Genomic DNA, 10,710 nt, shown 5'->3' with positions numbered 1-10,710 from the left:
GATTGTGTCATCTGAAAAAAATGACAATTTTATTTATTTAAAACATTTGGTTTCTTCTTCTCTTTTTTCTTTCAGTATAATTTCTCTTTCAGTACTATGCTGAATAGTAGTGGTGAGAGTGGGCATTCTTATCTTGTTCTTGACATACGAAGAATATCTTTCAACTTTCTATCACTTTTTAAAAAACATATGCATGTATAATTTTCAGCAATTATTTTTCCAGATAATTTTTTCTGTTTCTTTTTTATTCACTTTTTCTGGGACTCCTATATATCATATATTAAACTTCCTATGGCTCTTTGCCCACAGTTCTTTAGGATTGTTTCATTTTTCTTTTCTTCTTTTCTTTATGCATATCCTAGTACATAATTTAGACTGATCACTATACAAGTACACTTACTTTTTCTTTCACAATCTTCAATTTGTTATTTTTTTTATTTAGCCAATTCAGTAACACTTTCATTGCAATTATTGACATTTTCTGTACCAGAATTTTCCTTTGGCTGTCTTCTGAGTTTCTCTACCTATTCAGTTACTCAAGTCATATTTGCCTTTAATTATTTGAGAACATTTTATTTCAGATTTTTGCACATATATTGATAGCTGCTATAAAGATTTTGCAAAATACGTTATGGAGCTATTCCAGCATCGATTTCTACTGGCTAACGGTGCCCTGTTTTTCCCTTGTAGATTGATTACAATTTCATTTTTCTTTGCAGGTCCATAATTTTGACTTATGTACTGCACAATATTAATAATGTACTGTAGAGAGCTTGTATAATTTTACAGTTTTTGAAGAGTTTGTTGTTTCTGCTTCTAATGACATTTCAATTATTGTCTGATTACTCCTACTTGTAAGCTTGATTTTATGGTTTGCTGTGATAGGTTTAGGTAAATCCTAAGGTGTTTCCTGTGCCGCTTAATTTTGGTAGAACTCAGACTCATTCTGCTCTCAAAATCATGATCAGGCTTGGTTTTAGGCTTTGTTAGGATTTGTACAGAGTAGCCTTTAGTCTTACCTTGTAATTTTTACTCCTAAGGCGCAACCTTTCTGTTTTGTTAGGTATGTGCCCACAGGGCTAAAGATGTACCTGTTCTCTGGTAATCTCCAGTGTCCCCCAGCACTGTTTGCTCTTTTTGTACTTTTGTTTTGTTACCAACCCCATGGGGGCTGCTCTCTGGCAGGCTTCCTGCTGTCTCACCTTCTACATGGGCAACCCAAGACTCAGCTAGTGAATGGGGCTTCTCTTTTTATAGCTGCCTTTTCTCCAGAACCCACCTGTTTAAGTATCATGAAAACTGATCTTTACCCCTTCACTCCAGTGTGACCACCACACTGTGCTTTGACAAGAGCTCACTGGCCTGAAATCAGGAAATCCTCCAGGCAGAGGTCTTGGGAAATTGTGGAGCTTATCTTGTAAATGTGCCTCCTGTTAGGGATCTTATCATGTGCTGCCTACTGTCAAAAGCCTGAAAATTGTCACCTCATGTTATTTTATTGAGTTATATTGTCACTTATGGTAAGTATGCTACTTTGCGATTATCAGAAACAGAAGAGTATGGTTATATTTTAAATATTAATTTTCAATACTTTCTTTTTTTAGGTGATATTTATCATCATTTAAGTAAATTTAACCCATTCTTTATTACTTTTTGCTCAGAAACAGAAGAGTATGGTTATATTTTAAATATTAATTTTCAATACTTTCTTTTTTTTAGGTGATATTTATCATCATTTAAGTAAATTTAACCCATTCTTTATTACTTTTTGCTCTATGTATATACCTACTTGTGTAATTTTGGTCTGGTATTCACACATTTAAAACGTGAGAATAGGAAAACATAGTTGTAGTACTACTAATAATATATTTCTACAAATCAAAAGAGTGGGACTAGTATTTTATACCAACTAGGAATAGGAAAGCTCCTTGCATTTAATGGTACCTGTGAGCAGATCAACAATGGTGTTTCTTCCAGAGGAACCTGTTACCTATTGTTTCCCTTCTGGGGATATAACTGCCTAAAGGAATTCTTTACTCTAAAACAACTGAACCCTTCCCAGCACACAGGGCTTATTCATTCAAGCATGAGCTGTATAAACTTAGACACGATCCTTATTGGGGTCTTATCCTTTGGAAATCACAATGTAGACCCTAATGTTGATGACAACCTGTGTACCTCACCCAGTGTGCCTCTCAGTGCACAACACACCCCGCACTAAGCAGCTCATTACTGAACTTAAGATAACATATCTGACACTTTTGAGGAATGAAGTCCTTTAGAAAAGGAATTTTTATCTTATTTTTTAAATTATGAGTGTTATAGATGCAACATTAACTATTATTAGAAAATACAGAGGAGTGTAAGAAGAAAGTTTTATTGGAGAAATCAATCTAATCTACGACTCAGATATAAAAACTCTGAATATGCTAGAATATATCTGAATCTATTATTTTAATTAAATTCTGAATTTTACAGTAATCACTGTCAATACCACCTAATTCACTTGGAGGGGGTTTTCTATTTCAATTTCCAAATTTAAATTTGAATTGTTTGGTCTTTTCTTGCTTTTCTTGGTTTTGATGACCTTGAAGGAGAGATAAGAAAGACTTAATGAGATCCCAGGAATTGAGTTGAAGCTCTGTTTATAATCTGTCTTCATCCACACTGCTTGTCCTTCCCACTGGCTGCATTCTTCTTCTCCCTTCTCAAAGGTCATTCTTTCTTTCTCACCTACCTTTTTTAATGAATTGCCACCTTCTGAGTTTCTTTCCCTGGCCATTGTTTGGAGCCTGAATAGAGATATTCCCTCATGCCCATTGCAAGCAAATTTTAACAGAGCAGAGTTCCTAAAAGGGAGTAAGAGAGTATCAGAGGGGAGAGGGAATGGCGTTTTCACCCAGCGGAACACATTCAGGGCAGGGCCTAATTAGGCAGAATTTGGGAAGGAGGATATTATAGGTAAGAACTTTTCATGGTGGAAGTGTTGTTGCTTAGATTAGAATAGAGAGGTTATAGAATTAGGGAATCTGAGTTGTGGAACAGTTTATGTGCATGTGTATGTTTGTGTGCCTGATTACATTAATATTTTCATTTCATCATTTGTATTTAAATTTCTTTTCCTTTTCCTTTTTTTTTTTAAGGTGTCTGCCTGGTTTGGGGATCCAAATCCATGATCTTGGTATTACAAGGTTGTGCTCTAACCAACTGAGCTAAACAGCCAGCCCATATTTAAATTTAGCTCCGTGGTATCAAGATTCCCACTGTGGGCCTCTGAGCTTGCTGTGAGTGTGGTTTTTAGGTATGAGACAGGTGGTGTGATGTCATGTAGAATCAACCACACCTTTTTCCTGGGGGCCAGGATGAGCATTTCACTAAAGGATAGTACCTTTTGGTCTAAGATGCAATTATTCCGAAAGACTGGTACCCAGACAGGTGGTGTGATGTCATGTAGAATCAACCACACCTTTTTCCTGGGGGCCAGGATGGGCATTTCACTAAAGGATAGTACCTTTTGGTCTAAGATGCAATTATTCCGAAAGACTGGTACCTCATTTGTCGTTTGTGTTTGGCATGGGGAGTGTTGATACTCCGCCTCACTAAACTTCTTTTTGATGCTTATATGATGCATGTTTTTCAGTTTTGCTTTGGCCTCTCTGTTCACTTCTTTTTAATCTTGTTTGCCATGTCTTTACCTTTGGCAACTCCCAAATATATGCTGGTCTTTTTCATGGCTTTACCCTCATCTGTTTGATTTTATCATTCATTTTGCCTAAAAATCTGCATTCTGGAGCCAGACAGCCTGTGCTAGAATTTCAGTTCCACCACTAACTTACTGTCACAATTAGGGAAAATACCCTTAATTAGCATTCTAACAGGAATAATGATTATACCTTCATTATATCTTGTAGGAATTAGTTGAGCTAATATATTTATTGTACATACAATATTTCCTATCACAGCAAGTACTCAGTATTTTTTATTAGTATAACTGTACATGCTATTATATTATTATTTCTTTTTAAACAATATCATCCAAGCTCATAACTTTAACACTTATCTCTAAACTAACAAATATATACTTCTTCAGTACAAAATTACAATTTTTAGGGTCTGTGTATCGAGATTTACATATCTTCAGATAGATATTTTTCTATGTCCTACAGGCAGCTAATCTTCATCTTGTCCAAAACAGAACACATTTTTATTCCCTGGACCATATTTTTCTGCATTCTCAATGTTAGAAAATAGCATCACCATTTATTCACTTGCCAGAATAATATCCTTATTCTTGAATATTCCTTGAATCTTTTTTCTTTCTCATTTTCACTACTTAGTAACAAAATCATGAGGATCCACCTTCATAGTAACCCTCTATCTTCCCCCTTCCCCCCATTAATTCAAGCTCTACTTATCTTTCCCCTTCTTAAATAGTCTTCTGTGGTGTCCTGGTAAACCAGATGCCCTATTTTTCAGAAGTCCCAACTTGTAGCATTTGTAAATTTTGGTGGCAGAAGTACTTTTACCATGTCTGATTTCAGACTATCAAAGTTTCAGCAAACAGCTCATACAATTTTTGAGTATTTAACAATAAGCTCTTTGCAGTTGGGGTTTGAGTGAACTCCAGCACACTGCTTCTTCTAACTGATGTCTCTGCCTCCAAGCCTAATCTCTCTTTAATGCAACCTTCTAGATAGTTGTCAGAATATTTTTTGCTAAAATGTCAAAGTGATCAGACATTTTTCAGCATAAAATTTTTCAATTTGTTATGCATTTTTAACAATGAAGTTTTTATTAATTTATTTCTGACAAAAAGTTGCACTATCTTACTTTTTTTTTCCCCTCTATCTTTCGGCCTCATTTACCCACAGTCTTCCATATCTACTGAATTGCAGTTGTACAGAACTTATTATACTGTTTCACACTTTTGTAATTTTTCATGTGTTATTTCCTTGCCTAAAATTCTTCTCAACTTCTTTACCTTGCAAAATAGGTACTACCTACTGCAGATTAATTTCTCATGATGAACCAGGCAGTGAGATAACTAATACGTATGCATCGTTTCATTTAACTTGTAAGCCATGTTGTGAAGCAAAGACCTCTAATGCTTTAGAGAGGATCAATTAAGGTATTGCCCCAATATCAGACAAATAATGAGTGCTTAAGCCAGGATTCAAATCAGATCTGTCTTACTCAAATCTGTTGCTGTTCACCACTATGTCCAATTATTTCTCTGCCCTACTAGTTTATAGGAATATTTTAACCAATTAGCACAAGTACCTCATCCTTTCTATAGGTATATGAATGCCATTTCCTTAATATCTTTTTAAAAATTCTCAACTTACACATTGTGTAAGTTCACCTTTCCCCTGTGGACTGTGAGTGTAACACATCAGGAATATGATGTTCCCAAAGCCTAAAAAATTTTTTTTTACTCTTTGGCAAACTGTTGTTCCTCTATTCAGTCCCACCTTGATGGAACTGTGGGTTCCATACATCAGTCTCAGCTTGTGGTCAATTGTTCTCAGTTGAAAGCAGAAGAGCTGAAGTTTATCTGCTTTCTCACACTTGATATTGTGCCATTTTCCATTCCCCACTACATCCATGTTTCCTGTATTATCCTGTATTGCATAGATACCTTCTTCTTGTTCACTTTTTTCTGCAAAATAAGAATAGCATCCAGTTTCTGAGAGCATAGTTAGTAATTGTCATATATATGAGAAATAGCTTTATGATAAAGTTAATACAATTTGTATGACAGTAATGAAAGGTACAAGTATATATCTAGCATGTCCTAGGTCATCTTAGTGGTCATCTTGTACTATCTTGTTTTTTTAACTTTTCCTACTGTAGGTATTTTTCTGCTAGCAATTCTAGAACAATGATTTATGTCCCTATTGTTTCCCAGCCTTCACCTCCAGGGAAGCTGAGGTTACATAAAGCATCTGGATACAGAGGAATCAACAGTCCTTGTTGGAATTTTTGCCTCCTGGACCTCTAGAGAAACAAATGAATATCTGCTACAATGATTTATTCAGTAGATAAGAAATTTTACTGGAATGAAACCTCTGTAACTCACTCATGCTTTTTAAACTTTCCTCATTATTCACACTTCTCCAATATCTTGTTCCCATTGACCCAGCTCCTTCAATTTATATTCAATAGTATCTCACATAATTAAGCTATCCCTCATCAATTCTATAATTGCATTTATAAGCAAGATCTCTTAAAGACAGTGTAGGGAAAGAAAAGGCAAAATTAAGGGGCTATCTTATAAAAACAAATATATAGGATTATGAAGCAGTCAATCATGTAAAATGTTAGTTGAGTTCATAGCTGTTTGTAAACTTATTTTTTTTTGGAGGGGTGATTGAATAAGTCATTCTAACTAGTACCTTGAATTTGGACATGGACATAGTAAAACTCTCTATGATTTTTAATTTTTAGTATTTTTTATAAATAAGAGGATTGTATTATTTAATCTTCTAAGTATCATGCACTTCAATATTTCTCAGGTTTTTAATTCATGATTAAATGAATAAAAAATAAGACAGAGTATTACACTTCTCTCTGTGTAACAGAAGATGAAAAAAAGATTACTCAAAGTACCACAAATGCGATGAGAAGCCTGAAGGGACTGTACCCCAGCAACTTCTCTGTTAGAAGGAGAAAATTGGATACAACCCTGATTCAAAGTTAGCTTTTGTTTTTTATTATAAAGACAAGGAAATTTCACAAGAAATTTAGTTGATTCAATCATTACAAAAGGGGCCGGCCTGGTGGCACACTGCTACAGTGCGCTGCTTGAGAGCACGGCGGCGCTCCCACGGAGGGTTCGGATCCCACATACAGACCGGCCGCTCACTGGCTGAGAGAGGTGCGGGCGCGACACTGAGGGTTGCGATCCGTTGCCGGTCACGAAAAAAGACAAAAAGAAAAAAAAAATTGTGCATTGCCCTTTATACACGAAGCTTAGTTTCATGTATAAATGGCATGTGAATTTTCAGATATGTGACTTAGCTCATAAAGTTAATTTGTGCTGGACCAGAGCGAAAGTTGGGTCTTTTGAACTGTAAAGTCTTCAAGATCTAATCCAGGTTTATGACTATTAATACCATCTATACACCTGGGACTTACAAAAGGACACAAGGACATGGGCAGTGTCAACAGAGGAGAAGACACAAATGTTTAGGTCATCTACATAACTATTGAATGTATTTGCATTTGGGAAAATATTACCCCATCCATTTATTACTCTGAATATATGCCACAACCAGAATTCCACCTTGGTAGGGCTATCCATTATTCAAAATGAATTTGCAAAATTCAAAATAAAATTATCAGCTCTAATTGGGCTAGAGCTCAAATATGAGAAATTCTTAGCACACACCTACTGATTTGGACACTGCACTGTTCTTGCTTATTGTGGCTGAGAATAGATAATCATAACTGCCAACATTTCTTACTGAATCTCTTTCAAAGTACTTGCATATATTTTGGAGAAAGTTAATAGGTTGTCTAGTCTTATTTCCTACTGTGAGAAGAAATGCCACCATCTATCTCTAGTCAAGATAGCATCCTGGGTTCCAATATTAAGTCAGTCAGCAGGACTGGGCAATTAAGGCATTTAATTACAGGTTTTGGTGAACAAAATGAAAGAACAATTTGAAGGGATTACCTTTTGTAACAGAAACAGCCCATACACTCTTGTTCCTGATGCTTGCTTGTAAAGATGATCGATCTTGGGAGTTTCACTTGCTCTTTTGATAATGCTGTTTGGGATGTAATCTTTTGATCAAGACCAGCTTCATACACAGATGATGCTTCATTTAGCTCCAGGATTCCTTTGCATTCAAAGCAATCAGATATGATAATGACCTTATCTTTTGTGAATTTCTCTTTCAAGTTGGTGTTGAAAACCTTCACTTGGAAAAACTTGACTCTCAGTAGCCACTGTAGCATGAAACACTGTGTTTTTGCCCTCTTCTGGGGACTCATATTCAAATGGCTCTGTTGCTTCAGTACCATCACTGTGGCTGGACCCTTTTGGAGAACATTTCCTATGGCAACCTGACATTGGGCCTGGGTGTTCTTATTCTGTGTTGGACTGACACATACAAAAAACTTAGAAGTCTGAACAGGGAGTGCAAAGTCACTTTGCCACGAGAGAAACCTCAATCACAACACTGAGCCCAACAACCTCATGGTTATTTGGAGCTGGGGCTAGGCTAGAGAGGGATTCCTGGGCAGAAAAGAATGGGTAATTAATGAACTGGTATTGTTTAGCTAGAGGAAGTATAAGGTAGGTGACAGCAGCCATGGAAGTCAGAACACCCTCAAAACAGAATAGTCTTTCTGAAACCAAGATCCTCTGCATGATCAACATAGAGCTGTGGATGATGATAGCATTGTCATGAAGTGACTTGAAGGAAAGATCAGAACATAATAATAGGTCCAATTATACTTTCTACCTACCCAAATGACCAAAGACAATCAATAGAGTAAAGAAACAACTTGAATGAGGAATGGTGCTCACCATAAGCCTCAAATATGAGTGTTTCCAGTTATCGCTAGTGAACCCTGTGCCATTTTTAAAGTCCAACTCCTTGTTCCTTCCCAATAAACAGTACTCTGTTACAAGTGGTGAGAAAAGCACAGGCTGGCTCAACATCTAAGTAGGCTCAGATAGCGGATCTCAGGTTAGAGCCATGTCCTCAACTGTGTGTCCACAGCATTTCACAATGTCTCTGCAGTGCTAACAAAAACAGAGGACAAGTATGTTTATCTCTAGTCTCCTTTTCCCACAGTGCTCTGGTCCTTTTGAGTTACAGCAGAACACATTTATGAAGAGAAAGTTGCCTGATCTGTAATAGAAAGTATGGAGAGCAAACTTGAGGCATGGGTTCATATGTACTAGCAAATAGAGCCAAACTATCTACCTCCACAGATAAGAAGTGCTTAGAGTGGGCTGTCCTCATATGACACATGGTGATCACCTGCGGGTGATTGGATTTACTTGGTTATAGCTTCTCATCAATGCAAACAGTTTGTAATAACACAGATAACACTTTTCCCAAAGCAAACTAATAACAGAAGTGTTATATATGAGAGTAACAATAGTAACAGTGGGATGCATTGTTCCTGTGTTAAAGAAAATTTGGCAAACAGAAATAGAAATAGCATACCTGAGTCAAAGAAGTGTTGGATGGAGTTGATGATGAGATCTGGGGAGGTGGGGGATGGCACATGGTTGCAGATACGCTGGCTCGTGCAGGACAGGGAAGCTGACTCTGCTCCTGGGACACCTTTTTCCTTTTGGTCCCAGTCTTTTCTTTGGTTGTATTTTTCCTTTTCTGAATGTAGCTTAATTTTCCTGTCACTGGCATTCAGTATCAAAAGAAACAGACCATATTTTCATGATTGTATGGTAGGTTCTATTTATATTGGATGTGATGTCCTTGGAAACCTTAGGGAATTACAATTCATCACCTGAAGATATGGCCAGTAGGTAAGAGTAGGCCTAGATGTTTACATTAAAAAAGAATGAATAATTTTGACACATTGTTTCTCTAATCATTTCTGTAGTGTGATGCGAAGAGCAATGGAGTTGGAGTTAGAAAATCTAAGTTTGTATAAGCATGGGGACATGTATTTTAAATCTGATTGTTATCCCATTTTTATAATGAAGACGATGATGTCAGATTTATGTTACAGAAATTTTTATTACATTTTCACGGTGCCTAGCTCTTTGCCTGGCACAAACATAACCCATAATTGCTCAATTTGCTAAATGTAAACTGTGTCAGAATATTAATGAAGAACCAAATATCACAGCAAAGTTCTTTTGTGAGACTTCAAGCCTGCTCCTCTTTTTAAAACTTAGCTCAGCTCCAGGAGTCTCCTCTGCTGCTTCAGATGTCAGAGCATTACTTGTGGTGGGTGCAGGTGTAACAGAACGCACTTCCTTCTGATTTCTCTGTTTCACTGGAGTTTTTTTCTTTTTCTTTGATTTTTCTTGCAACTGATGGTGGGAAACAAAAAGAAAAAAGAAGAAAAAAAAAAAGAAGAAGGATACAACAATAAACCCAGAGCAGCTGGTCTAGGACATCTGAAGCAGTTTCAGTGCTATTTTCTCTCAGCTCCTGCCTGTGTATCTAGGTATGCCTGTGTCTGCCTCTACAGCATTAGCCAAGCCTGGCCTCAAGGTGACCAACAGTCATGACACAGGCACAGGTACTGTCTCATGCTCTTCAGTGCTTTCCTTACTTGTCCTCTCTGCAGTGAGCACATCCTTTCTGTCCTCTGAACTCCACGTATCTCAGTCAAACCCTTTCTCAGTCCTGTTCTCCTATCATTTCCTTTTAAATATCTCAGACATTCATAATGCTGACTGATTGTTCATGTTCTGTGGAAGATCTGTTCAAATTACAGTAATGAGTGAAAGGAATTATGATCTAAATTGTGAAGTAACAGTGCTAATATTAGCATTTGAATTAAAAAAATTGTTTTAGCTTAGTGATTCAATAAGTGGGAAAGTTCTGCACATCTCTGAGTGGTAGATTTTTATGTAAGTAATGCTGCAACTTTGTTACTAGAGAGCGTAAAGATGATGGTGCAGATAGTGTTAACAGAACAGCTACATTAATTGCCTAAATATAAATATCCTGGAAATAAACCACAATTTTTGTTATATTATTTTGTCTTTTTCTA

The 10,710-nt window shown here is 36.6% G+C and overlaps 1 pseudogene; it reads right to left on the bottom strand.

Annotated features, from left to right (window-relative positions):
• Positions 1 to 2,554: 2,554 nt before the first annotated feature.
• The window catches only part of LOC103603447, a 9,400-nt pseudogene continuing 1,244 nt past the window's right edge, over positions 2,555 to 10,710 (bottom strand).

Source organism: Galeopterus variegatus, unplaced genomic scaffold, assembly GCF_000696425.1.
Source record: "Galeopterus variegatus unplaced genomic scaffold, G_variegatus-3.0.2 Scaffold4606, whole genome shotgun sequence".
In the NCBI taxonomy this organism is placed as follows: domain Eukaryota; kingdom Metazoa; phylum Chordata; class Mammalia; order Dermoptera; family Cynocephalidae; genus Galeopterus; species Galeopterus variegatus.
The sequence above is the reverse complement of the archived record's forward strand: the minus strand, read 5'-3'. Positions and strand labels throughout refer to the sequence as shown.